Genomic DNA, 10,540 nt, shown 5'->3' with positions numbered 1-10,540 from the left:
TATTTTTTCAGGCTCAGGAAGAAGAAACATAAAGATTGTAAGAGCTAGAAGATGACTCCAAGGAAACTGTCTTCCAGACACAACAGGATTGACATACACATGTGAATCACAGAGACTGCCATCATAGACAAGACCTGCACAAATTCGAGCTGCACAAAATTTTAGCATAGAGAAGGCAAGAAGTCCCACCACTAAACAAGAAGCTATTTGCAATTGATACCTGTTGGGAAAGGGTTTTCTTTGATGGCGTGTCATTGGCTGTATCAACCACACTCCAGTGCATGCCCAGGAATAGTTGGCCAACACAAAAGGACTCCATGTTTTGCTGTGTTTATTGCTTTGGTGTCTTTAGTCTGTTTGGTTTGGGTTTTGTTTCATTTGTTGTTTTTTGTTTTGAAACAGAACATGAAGTGGATAGGATCTTGGAGGATTTAGGGGAAGGGAAAGAATATGATCCAAATATGCAAAACTTTTTGAAAATAATTTTCACAATAATTTAAAAAAGAATTTGGACTGGACAAGTCAGTAGCCATTCCATGTCTTCTTCACCAGTTTTGACATGGGGAGGTGTGTGTGTGTGTGTGTGTGTGTGTGTGTGTGTGTGTGTGTGTGTATCTCGGTATTTACTGAGTGCTCATAAATAGGTGTGGAAATGGCTTCCACCCAAGGAAGGGGTCTTTGCATTTGGTGCCATAATGTCCCAGACCCCTGTGTGTAAATCAGCACTCATTGTACAACCTTGGATGAATCCTAATGTTCCTCATCTGTAAAGCATTGTGAGAATAACAGGACTTACTTTATGAGTGTGTTGTGGTAGCTTACAGAGGTAATCCTGGATGAGTGCTTAGCATGGGTCCTGGCTCATGGATGTGCCTGATAAATACCAGCTACTATTATTGTTATAATCCGCCCGCTGGCCTTCTTCTCCTAGCATATAAACACATTAAGCTTTTTTCCATCTTAAAAAACATAATAGTCTGAGCCTAGAGAGATGGCACAGTGGTTAAGAATACTTGCTGCTCGACTAGCACCTTTATCATTTCCCAGCACCTTTATCAGATGGCTCACAAATGCTTATTACTACACCTTCAAGGAATCCAACGCCCTCATTGGGCCTCCACGGACACCCAGGCACACATGGCATATACTCACACAAAAACATACATACACATAAATAATAATTTTTAGTGTTGTAGGGACCATGGAATTGGAATTGGGGATAACCTGAATCTGTGTTGCTGGATCTGTCACTCATAATTTGGATTTCAAAGAAATCAAGTGTATGATGTCTTATGCATTTTTGTTTTACAGTAGTAGCCTGTGGCTTTACTTTTACTTATACCCCCTTGCCCTCTTTTTTTCCACTCATATCCTTCACTTTGCTTTTGGCCATATATGTGTAGTGTAGGATAATACTCAAGGAGGCATTGATAACTGCCTGACCACACCCTGAGCCAACTACTGCGGACAAGGCAACTACATGGAGAGTGAACTTGTGAGCCAGAGGGTTGTATGCCTCCACTCTTCCAGCTTCAGTTTCCTGGGTACGCAATTTGGGGTAAACTTCTTGTTATTTCTGACTCTCAGCTCCATCACCAATATGCTGGGGATAAGAACATCTGCTTTGCAGGACAACAGTGAGGTCAAAACCGATGATGTGCATAAAGCACACAGCACACAAGAACAACAACAACAAAAAAATACCTGTCACTAAATATAAATGTCACAGTGGCTTGCAATTTGCTTGAGGGATGAGACATGCATAGGAAAGACTGGAGAAGAATTTGAGACCCATTTGTCACCATCTCAAGAACGCAGAAGGAATGTCTGTGCTGACTTGAAAACAGTCTGAGTTGAACTCTACAGAGTGTTTAGAGAACCTAGGAAAGTACCCGAAACAGGATGGGCTTGTCTGAGGTCAAGCAGGACATGTTTTATCCTTGCCCCAACCTGCCCTGGGCCCATATTGCAACACTGGGCTCAATCGAAGGTTTCTCATGAGTAGTCATTTCTCGTGTATTTTTAGCAGAGTGGGCTGAACTGGAACGTGAAGGAAAAACCCATGGCACTGGAGACAGTGAACAGCCAGCAGCTGAGCCATAGAAGCAATGGACAGGAGAGTAGATATGCCTTTAATAGTTACAGAAGAGGAACACCTGTGGGGACTGCCAGTGACCTTGACAATGGCAGACAGAGCTATAAAACCAGCAGCAGAACAATGGAGAAGCAATGGCAACAGGCAGCAGGGCCGACAGACATCAGTAAGGAAGGCTGAGGGAGCCCAGAGGCTAGTAAAGTTGCTGCTGCATCTGCCACCATCTTACAGTCCAAGACCTCATAGACCATGGAGCTATAATGCTAGCTACTAACAAGAGATGGGAAGTCCCAGTTTCCTAAGATCATTCATCACCCCAAGATGACCCCAGAACTACACAAAACCTGTAACCTGCTGCCGCCCCCATCCATCTGCTGCTGCTGCTTGTTGCTGTCTAATACAATGGATACCGAGGCTGCCAAGAACCAGCACTTGGGCCTCTCACTGCCTTGCATGATTTCCATCCAGGTACCAAAGAAAGGCCCCAGGCAGCTGCGTGGGAACAAAGGAATGTAGGTAGGGGACTTTGAAGGAGGAGCAGGTTTGAAAATGATTAAATAGAGCTGTTGGGAATGGGAGCTGATCAGAAAAATAAATAATGGCTTTGATTTTGGCAGGCCATTCTGGCCATTTTAAAGCCAGGATTACAGGGCAACTGAGGAATTTCCAATCTGGAAATTAAATGTGCAGGCTGTAGTTAAAGACAGAAGAAGGAGCAGCATGTTTTTCTCTACTCTTAACTAATAAATCACCTCAAAACCTAGCTGACTAAAACAAGCATGTATTGGTTAGTTTCTGTAGATGCCAGAATGGCTTGGACTGGATGCTTCTGGCTTTCTGTCTCTCATGAGGTTACAGTCAGGGAATCTAGGCTGCAGGATCCGTGTCCAAGCTCATTGGTGGTGGGGTGTTGTGCTTCTTCACTAGGCAGGTTCCTCCATGGATGGCTTATAGCACTCCTTCTCACATGAAAACCAAAGAGGAGAAGAGCCCAAGGCTCAAGAAGGAAGCCTCGGTCCCTTATAACCCATCACAGAGTGACACACCATCACTCCGGCCAGTGTTATCTGCCATGAGGACCAGCCATGGTGTGGTTGGGCTATTGGAAACAGGGCTGCATGGGATCTTTAAGACTGTCTTAGAAGTTGGTGAGTACAGGTGAGTTCTCCAAGTAAGTTTCAGACATTGTTAGAAATGCATGGATTTGCTAAAATCATGGAACACCCACCAATATAGACTGGAAGGAAGGAAAAACTGAGCTAAATTAAAGACCCAGGAATATCAGTATAGCCTCAACAAGAGTGTGAAAAGATTCCAGGAGTACAGACCCAAGCTGAAATACCACAGTGATAAAAATAAAAAAGATCATACAAAGCTTAAATAACAACAAACTAATAAATTAATTAAACAAAATAAAACAAAACAGACAACGACTGCACAGAGCAGGCCAAGACAGCCTAGTAATTGATGGAGCCAGATGGAGAGATTCATAATCAAGCACCGGGCTGAGCTTCAGAGAATCCAGTTGAAGAGAGGCAGGAGGGAATATATGAGAAAGGGAGGTTAAGGTAATGATGGAGAAATCTACAGAGACAGGTGAACCAAGCTTTGGAAACTCATGAACTCCAAACTGACAGCTATGGAGCTTCCATGGGACCGAACTAGACCCTCTGTATGTGGGAGACAGTTGTGAAGCCTGGGCTATCCTTGGGGCCCCTGGCAGTAGCCCCCGGATCTAAACCTGATGCATGAACTAGCTTGTTATAGCTCATTCCCTGTGATGGGAGAGGGGATGCCATGCTCAGCCTTGATAGGGGCAGGGGAGGTTTGGTCCTGCTCCAACTTAATGTGCCAGACTTTGTCAACTTCCCATGGGATCCTTACCCATTGGCGGTTAGCTGGGTGGGAGATAGCGGGGGTTGGGATGTGGGGGGGGGGAGAACTTGGGCTGGAATGTAAAATGAAATTAAAAAAAATAAATTTAATTAACTTGGACTGCATTGTGTTGTTGGAGTCTGGTTTTGTTTTCAGTAGATTTACCTTTGAAATTCAGTCTTACTGTTACTAGTAGAAAAACCATCTGAATTCTCCGACACAGAGGCTAGATGCCAAGAGAAAGTAGCCCAGGGGATTAAGAGTTTAATTAGGAGCTATCAGGACCTGAATTTTGTCCACAGATAATCCACACTGCCTGTAATTCCCAGAAGGATGCCTTAGAACCAGTGACACGAAGATATCAGATTTTCCACATCTGATGTTTTCCACGTTCACATAGGCCAAAAAGCTACAACAAAGAAGACAGTATTTTCTGTTAAGACAATATCCCCCTCTGAGAATTAGATGTAACCTCCCCAAACTAGACTTTTGAAGGACAAGCTGTTCTTACTTAAAGCCAGGCTTGGAGTGTGTTCACTTGTTTCCTTAGAGGTCCCTCGTCCCTGGCTTTGCTGGTGGAAGGTCACAATTTCTGTCCAAAACCAGATATGTTATAATGTTTTCTTAATTAAAAACACTTTGAGTCATGCTTCCTGAAATGTGCTATGTCACTTAGTGTGGGGAAGAGGTTGATATTCTCTGCAGAATCAAATAACTAACAGAGGAAACGAATAGTTGAACCTGTCACACTGAACTGCAGATTGTTCTGGCTTTGCAAAGTCACTCAGATAGGCCAAGGCAGGGAACTGCCGGTTCCCATCTCAGCTCTCATATATACCAACATATCTTTGTAACTTAGAAGCTGAATTTTCTTTTCTTTTTTGAGAGTGAGTTAGGGTGTTTGGTTTGGTTTGGTTTGGTTTGGGGTTTTGAGACATTGTGTAATAACCCTTACTGTCCTGGAACTCACTTTTTAGCCTAGACTGGCCTAGAACTCAGAGAGCTCCCTGTCTCTGCTTCCCAAGTGCTGGCATGGAAGGTGTGCACCACCACACTCAGCTGAAATTGAATTTATCCATAATATTGGGAAATCCACAGGCCCCGCCTGTTATAGTGGGTGATAGTGTGTCTGAAGCCAGTAATGTTTACATAGACACAAATAAATAGCAGTTATTTTATCAGAAAAAAGGGGTCTTGTACATGCTTGATAATCTATCACTCAGCTACATCCTCAAACCAGAAAGCAATTCTCAATACTTGCTATCCTGCAAGCGAGGCAGGAAAGGGTCCTGACCCTGCTACAGAGCTTTAAGGGTGACATCTGACCCTCACAAGCAGGGGAAACTGAGGCAGAGCCAGCCAACAGTGCTTTTAGTGACACAAGGGGTTAACAGAGGATGCTGACACATCTGGGTCTGTAACAAGCATTCTTCCTGCCAGTCTGGTCCCAGAGCTGCATCAACCCCAAATAACACACAGAGACACTATCAGTCACAATGCTACCTGCCAATGTCCAGGGCTTATCATTGGCTAGTTCTGTCTTAAGTGTTAACCCATGACTACTCATATATATTTCTATAAGGTCTTATCTTACCAAGAACAACAGGTTTGTGTGTCCTCTCCTCCTGGGATCACATGGTGACTCTCCACTCTTTACTATATTTCCTAGAATCCTCCTCGACTCCTAGTCCCACCTATCTTGCTTCCCTATTGGCCAACAGTGCCAGACAAATACATGGCATGCATACATACATGCAAACATTCACACATATACATAAAATAAAAATAAATAAACTTGGAAAATAAAATAAAAAACATATGAGATCACTATGAGAAGGCAAGTTGAGGAAGACCAAGCCAGCAAAGAGAAAAATCCTAGCAAATCTAAAGGCAGGCAATACAGTAGCTGAGGTGTTTCAGTCACTGAGGGAACGGGTGGATACATGTGTCCACAGCACCTGCCATTCTTGTCAGAAAACACAAACAGATGTTTAGATGAAGTCTGGATTTTTAAAAGAAAGGTAAAAATATAAAACAGAATAAGTCAAAAGACTGACTTAAAGGGCAACTAGAAATTATGTCAAACCAAATCAAGAGAGCCTGTCTGCAGGGACCACAGGCAAAGGCATCTGTCTGTCAGTCGGGTGTTCCTAAAGGGTCTTCAACTCTCGAACAATAATTAGTTATCTAATTAGTGCAAGATAAATATTACATTCTTCATTATCAGCTTAATAATGGCAACAATTTTATAAAAATCTTACACACGAGGGCACTATGTCCCAGCTCCCAGAAACCATCAGAGGCCATTGTCATCTCCACCCTATCCTTTCGATACTGACCCCTCAGGACCTCCATACAGTGACCTGATGCTCTTTCTGGAATTTGGGTTATTTTACAGTCCTTTGAATTACTCTTTTTAAAAAAAAAATCCCCAGCCTTGTGAACATCCCATTCATGACTGTAGTAAATATCAGTTTAGTACACAATTCAACAAACTCATGGAATGAAGGGTAGAAACTGCTGGCCTTAAACTGCCAGAGGCTCATTTGGAATGACATGTATGTGATTTGATTGAATGAAATACATAACATTTTGAGTTCTCAGGGATCTGCTGAGAAGGTGCTTGCTATACTTAATTAGCCTTGTAGTGTCCTGCTTCTTGGAGCTGGCTCATGCTTCTGGGTTATGTAATGTGCCTACAGCTACAGAGCTTTGCTCCTGCAAGCCTTGTTCTTCTCTGATAGGAGGAAGATGCTCAGTACCCAGGACCAGGTCTGAATCTCTGCGTGTCACCAGATGGTCATTTAACAAACACTTGATCAAAGAAATTGTACAGAACTCTCTTGTTTGAAGCCCTCCCTTCCCTCCTGCTTTAGGTTCAAGTGTGCCAAAGGGTAACAGTGGCAGGAGGTAACAGTGAAGAAAACAACTGTATATGTTTGCTCTGAAAGTAACCCTAAATTTCTTGATTCTAGACACAACCTACATGTAAAGTACACAGGGAAGATCTGTAATCAAGTCCCCAAGGGGAATGTCTTGTGTCATCTTAACAGATCCCATCACAAATGGCACCTTCCCTTCAAAGCCCATCTTGTCCAAAGTCCATCTCCCTCTTCTAGATTTCTTTGGCATTTGTTTTAGGCAAACAGTCTTACACAGTGCTACAGCTTGAAAGTTCCTTGCAGGTAGGATCTGTGTCTTACACATCTGTGTATGCTCCCCAGCCTTCAAACACAATCAGTGCTTAGTAACAGAGGGATATTTCTTCTCTGTAATACGAGGTCTAGGCAACAGGAACATGACTTTGATACTAGCCTGGACTATACAGAAAGTAATGCCAACCCCAACCCCACCCAAAAATTTTTAGTGATGTACTAGTCCATCCAGGAAAGCTGTTATAATCATAGGGAACTTTGCCAGATAGAATAGAGAAACTCCAGTTCTGGTCCTAATTTTTATGCTGTTAAATTATGATCATGTCCACCATGTTTCTGTGGTAAATCTCCTGTTCCTTCATAAGGAAACACACACACACACACACACACACACACACACATTCTATTTGAGGCTACATGCATATTTGCAGGAGGAGCTCACCCCATTAAGCCCTCTTAGCACCAAGAACTCTGCAGACAACACCAGGGAGGTCCAGAGTAACCCCAGTAGCGTGTAAGATGTCACCAACTCATCACCTTGCTCTCATCTCTTAGAGTCCTTTTCTATTTCTTCTTGCCTGCATCTTGTCTCACCTCATGTCATCTTGATTTTTGAGACAAGGTCCTTCTATGTGTCTCAGACTGGCCTGTAATTTACTACATAGCCCAGTCTGGCCTTCAACTCACAATCCTTCTGTCTCAACCTCCTGAGTGTTGGGATTACAGACATAGAACACCATACCTTCTGCATGACTAAGCCATCCATCCATTCATTAATCCAACCATGCAGTCATTTGAAGTGTATTGAGCAACCAGTCATGATGGTTAGTGTTATGAACTGGGCATGACCTAGGACCACCTAGGAGACAAGTCTCAAGGCACACCTGTGAGGGATTATCTAAATTGTCTTAGCCTCTGGGAATGCCTATAGGGCATTATCTTGATTAAATTAACTGAAGGTCCACCATTTGATTAATTAACTGAGAAGGTCCACCATTGGTGGTACCATTCCCTAGGCTGGGATCCTGAACTTCATACAGAGTGGAAGTGAGCTAAGCACAAGCAAGCATTTATTGATCTCTGCTTCCTCTTTTGCTTTGTTTTGTTTTTTATGCTATTCTATTGTTGTTGTTTTATTTTGTGTTTTTTTTTGAGACAGGGTGTCAATAAAGGCCTGGAACTTATTGTGTAGATCAAGCTGACTTGGAATGCACAGAGATCCTCCTGCCTCTGCCTCCCAAGTGCCACCATGCTTTGCTGCTCTCTGTTTCTTGATAGTAGCTGTAATGTGATCAGTTGTTTACACTCCTGCTGTCTTGACTTCCCCCAGCAGGATGAACCATACCTTAGAACTCTGAGCTAAATTGGACCCTTTCCCCCTTATGTCACTTTTGTTAGGCTATTTTATCACAGCAGCAGGAAAAGAAAGAAAATCAGAAGTGCCAGCACATCATCTGGGGAGGGAGGCCCACAGAAGGATATCAGTAGTCAACAAATTTAAACCCACTGCCAAAAAGAGCAGGGGTGGGGAGCAAGTGCAACCCGGAATGGTTGTGCAAGACGCTTCTGAATAATGTCACCTCCCCAGAGGGACATGATGCCTCTGCCTCTCCAGCCATGTACCCTCCAAACGTTTTCAATAAAAACTGGGCTGCAGCTGGCCTAACACACCCCATGAGCATCTCCTGGCGTCTGAGCTGGAGACTCCCTGGCTCCTGGCTGCTGGCTGTTGGCTCCTCCTGGCTCCAGAAAGGAAGTGCAAATGGAATATAGTCTAACTGAAAATGTGGAGCTGACAGTGTTTCCTCAGTGGGAAAAGAGTCTCTGTGTCCAGAAGTGCGGGAGTGGAGACTGCAGGGAGTGGGGTGGCTGGTCTGCCAGGAGTGACAGGAAGGTGAAAAGGGCAGGCTAAACTTCACCAGATGTTCATGACTGTTGTTGGTGGAGTGCAGTGGCTCCTGTTCTCCCGGAGATCCCTTTTCTATGCCTAAACGAGAATGGTTCTACCTCTGTGAAAGAATGCAGTTCTGCAGAATCATTTGCTTAAAAGCTCAAAGGTGTTGTATGACTCTTTTCACACTGAAGGCTTTCATTTACTGGGGACAGAGGACACAAGCTCATTTCCTAGAGCAATTATTCATGGAAGAAATGACTGCTGTGTCTCATGACTTCTAGGCAAGTATTGGGTCGTTTTTCTGACCTGGCTGATGTGAGAAGGTGAGGCTTAGGGAGTCGGGGTTTTCCTTCTGGCTCTCCCATTCTTGGGCTGTGTGACTCTGAGCAGGACCCACCCCCTCCCCAGCCTCAGCTTGCTTACCTCAGAGGCCTGTGGCCCCAGCGCTCTGTGTGAGGAGAAGTTGAGAAATGACAGGAGGCTGAGCCCAAATCACTGAGCAGTGAGGTGATGACGGTCGGTGGATGACAGCAGAAGAATGTGGACGCTCCATCAGGCCCTGCGCACCATTCTATGTGAGGCGATGGTGGAGAACCAGAGTGATTGAAGAAGGCATATTCCACAACAGAAACCCCCACATTCTTTCCCAAAAATATGCATCTGCCAGAACCATAAAGAGAGCAGAGAACGATGGGTAGTCTGTGTCTGGTATTCACAAATGGGGCTGAATGAGTGGAAACGTCGGGGACTGTTTGTTGTCCATGTCCTCCCTGGCCAGCACTCACACAGCTGGACAAGGCCTGAGATGCTACAGACTAGCCTGCAGCTTACAGATGATGAAGAGGGATAGATTGTAAGCAAAAGGGACAGAGATTCAGCAAAGGCCTGGGGAAGTGTGGATAGTGGACCACAAGTTGTGCTGTGGAAAGAAATTGAAGTCAGGAGCCCTACTCTAGTACTGTGTTATTCCTTTTGAAGCAAGGCAGTCCTGCTTCCTTACATTTTTCTTTCCCAGAATTGTCACTGTAAAATAAATCACATGCTTGATAAGGATATAGGTAACTATTTACTGTGGAAGGTACTTACAAGAGAAACTGGCAACCCAGGTGGGTCAGCAGCTTTCCGAGACCGGACCGGAAGCCTGAAAAAGAGTGTGCATCTCTCCTGCAAGGCCTTTTATTCCCACATCCTTGTGCACCTCTAGCCACGCTCAAAGTGGGCGTGATCAGTGGCACAGGTATCTAAAATCTCTCCCTACAATTCCCCTTTTCGTCTAAAGAAGATACTGAAACTTAAAAGTAAATTGTGTCAATATACAAAATATCTCAAACATATGTAAAGCATAGATACATAGAAGATGATAAGGACATTTATACATAGAAAGAAGACTTTACACCGTATAACCAATTGTGATAAACAAATTATAAATTACCAGATGATAATCTACCTATATCCCATCCTAAGCATATCTATTCCATCTAAACCTAAGCTTATCCAAAAGAGATGCCCAAGCCTGAACAC

General features: G+C 43.9%; 1 long non-coding RNA gene across 1 annotated transcript; it reads right to left on the bottom strand.

Annotated features, from left to right (window-relative positions):
- Positions 1–4,015: 4,015 nt before the first annotated feature.
- On the bottom strand, positions 4,016–9,679 carry LOC110341094. Its single transcript, XR_002382983.2, has 3 exons — positions 9,443–9,679; positions 4,482–4,562; positions 4,016–4,379 (listed from the first exon to the last, which is right to left on the bottom strand). It is a non-coding gene; the product is annotated as an uncharacterized LOC110341094 (long non-coding RNA).
- Positions 9,680–10,540: the final 861 nt, after the last annotated feature.

Source organism: Mesocricetus auratus, unplaced genomic scaffold (genome assembly GCF_017639785.1).
Source record: "Mesocricetus auratus isolate SY011 unplaced genomic scaffold, BCM_Maur_2.0 Super-Scaffold_100676, whole genome shotgun sequence".
NCBI lineage: Eukaryota > Metazoa > Chordata > Mammalia > Rodentia > Cricetidae > Mesocricetus > Mesocricetus auratus.
Note: the sequence above shows the minus strand (reverse complement) of the source record. Positions and strands in the feature narration are given on the sequence as shown.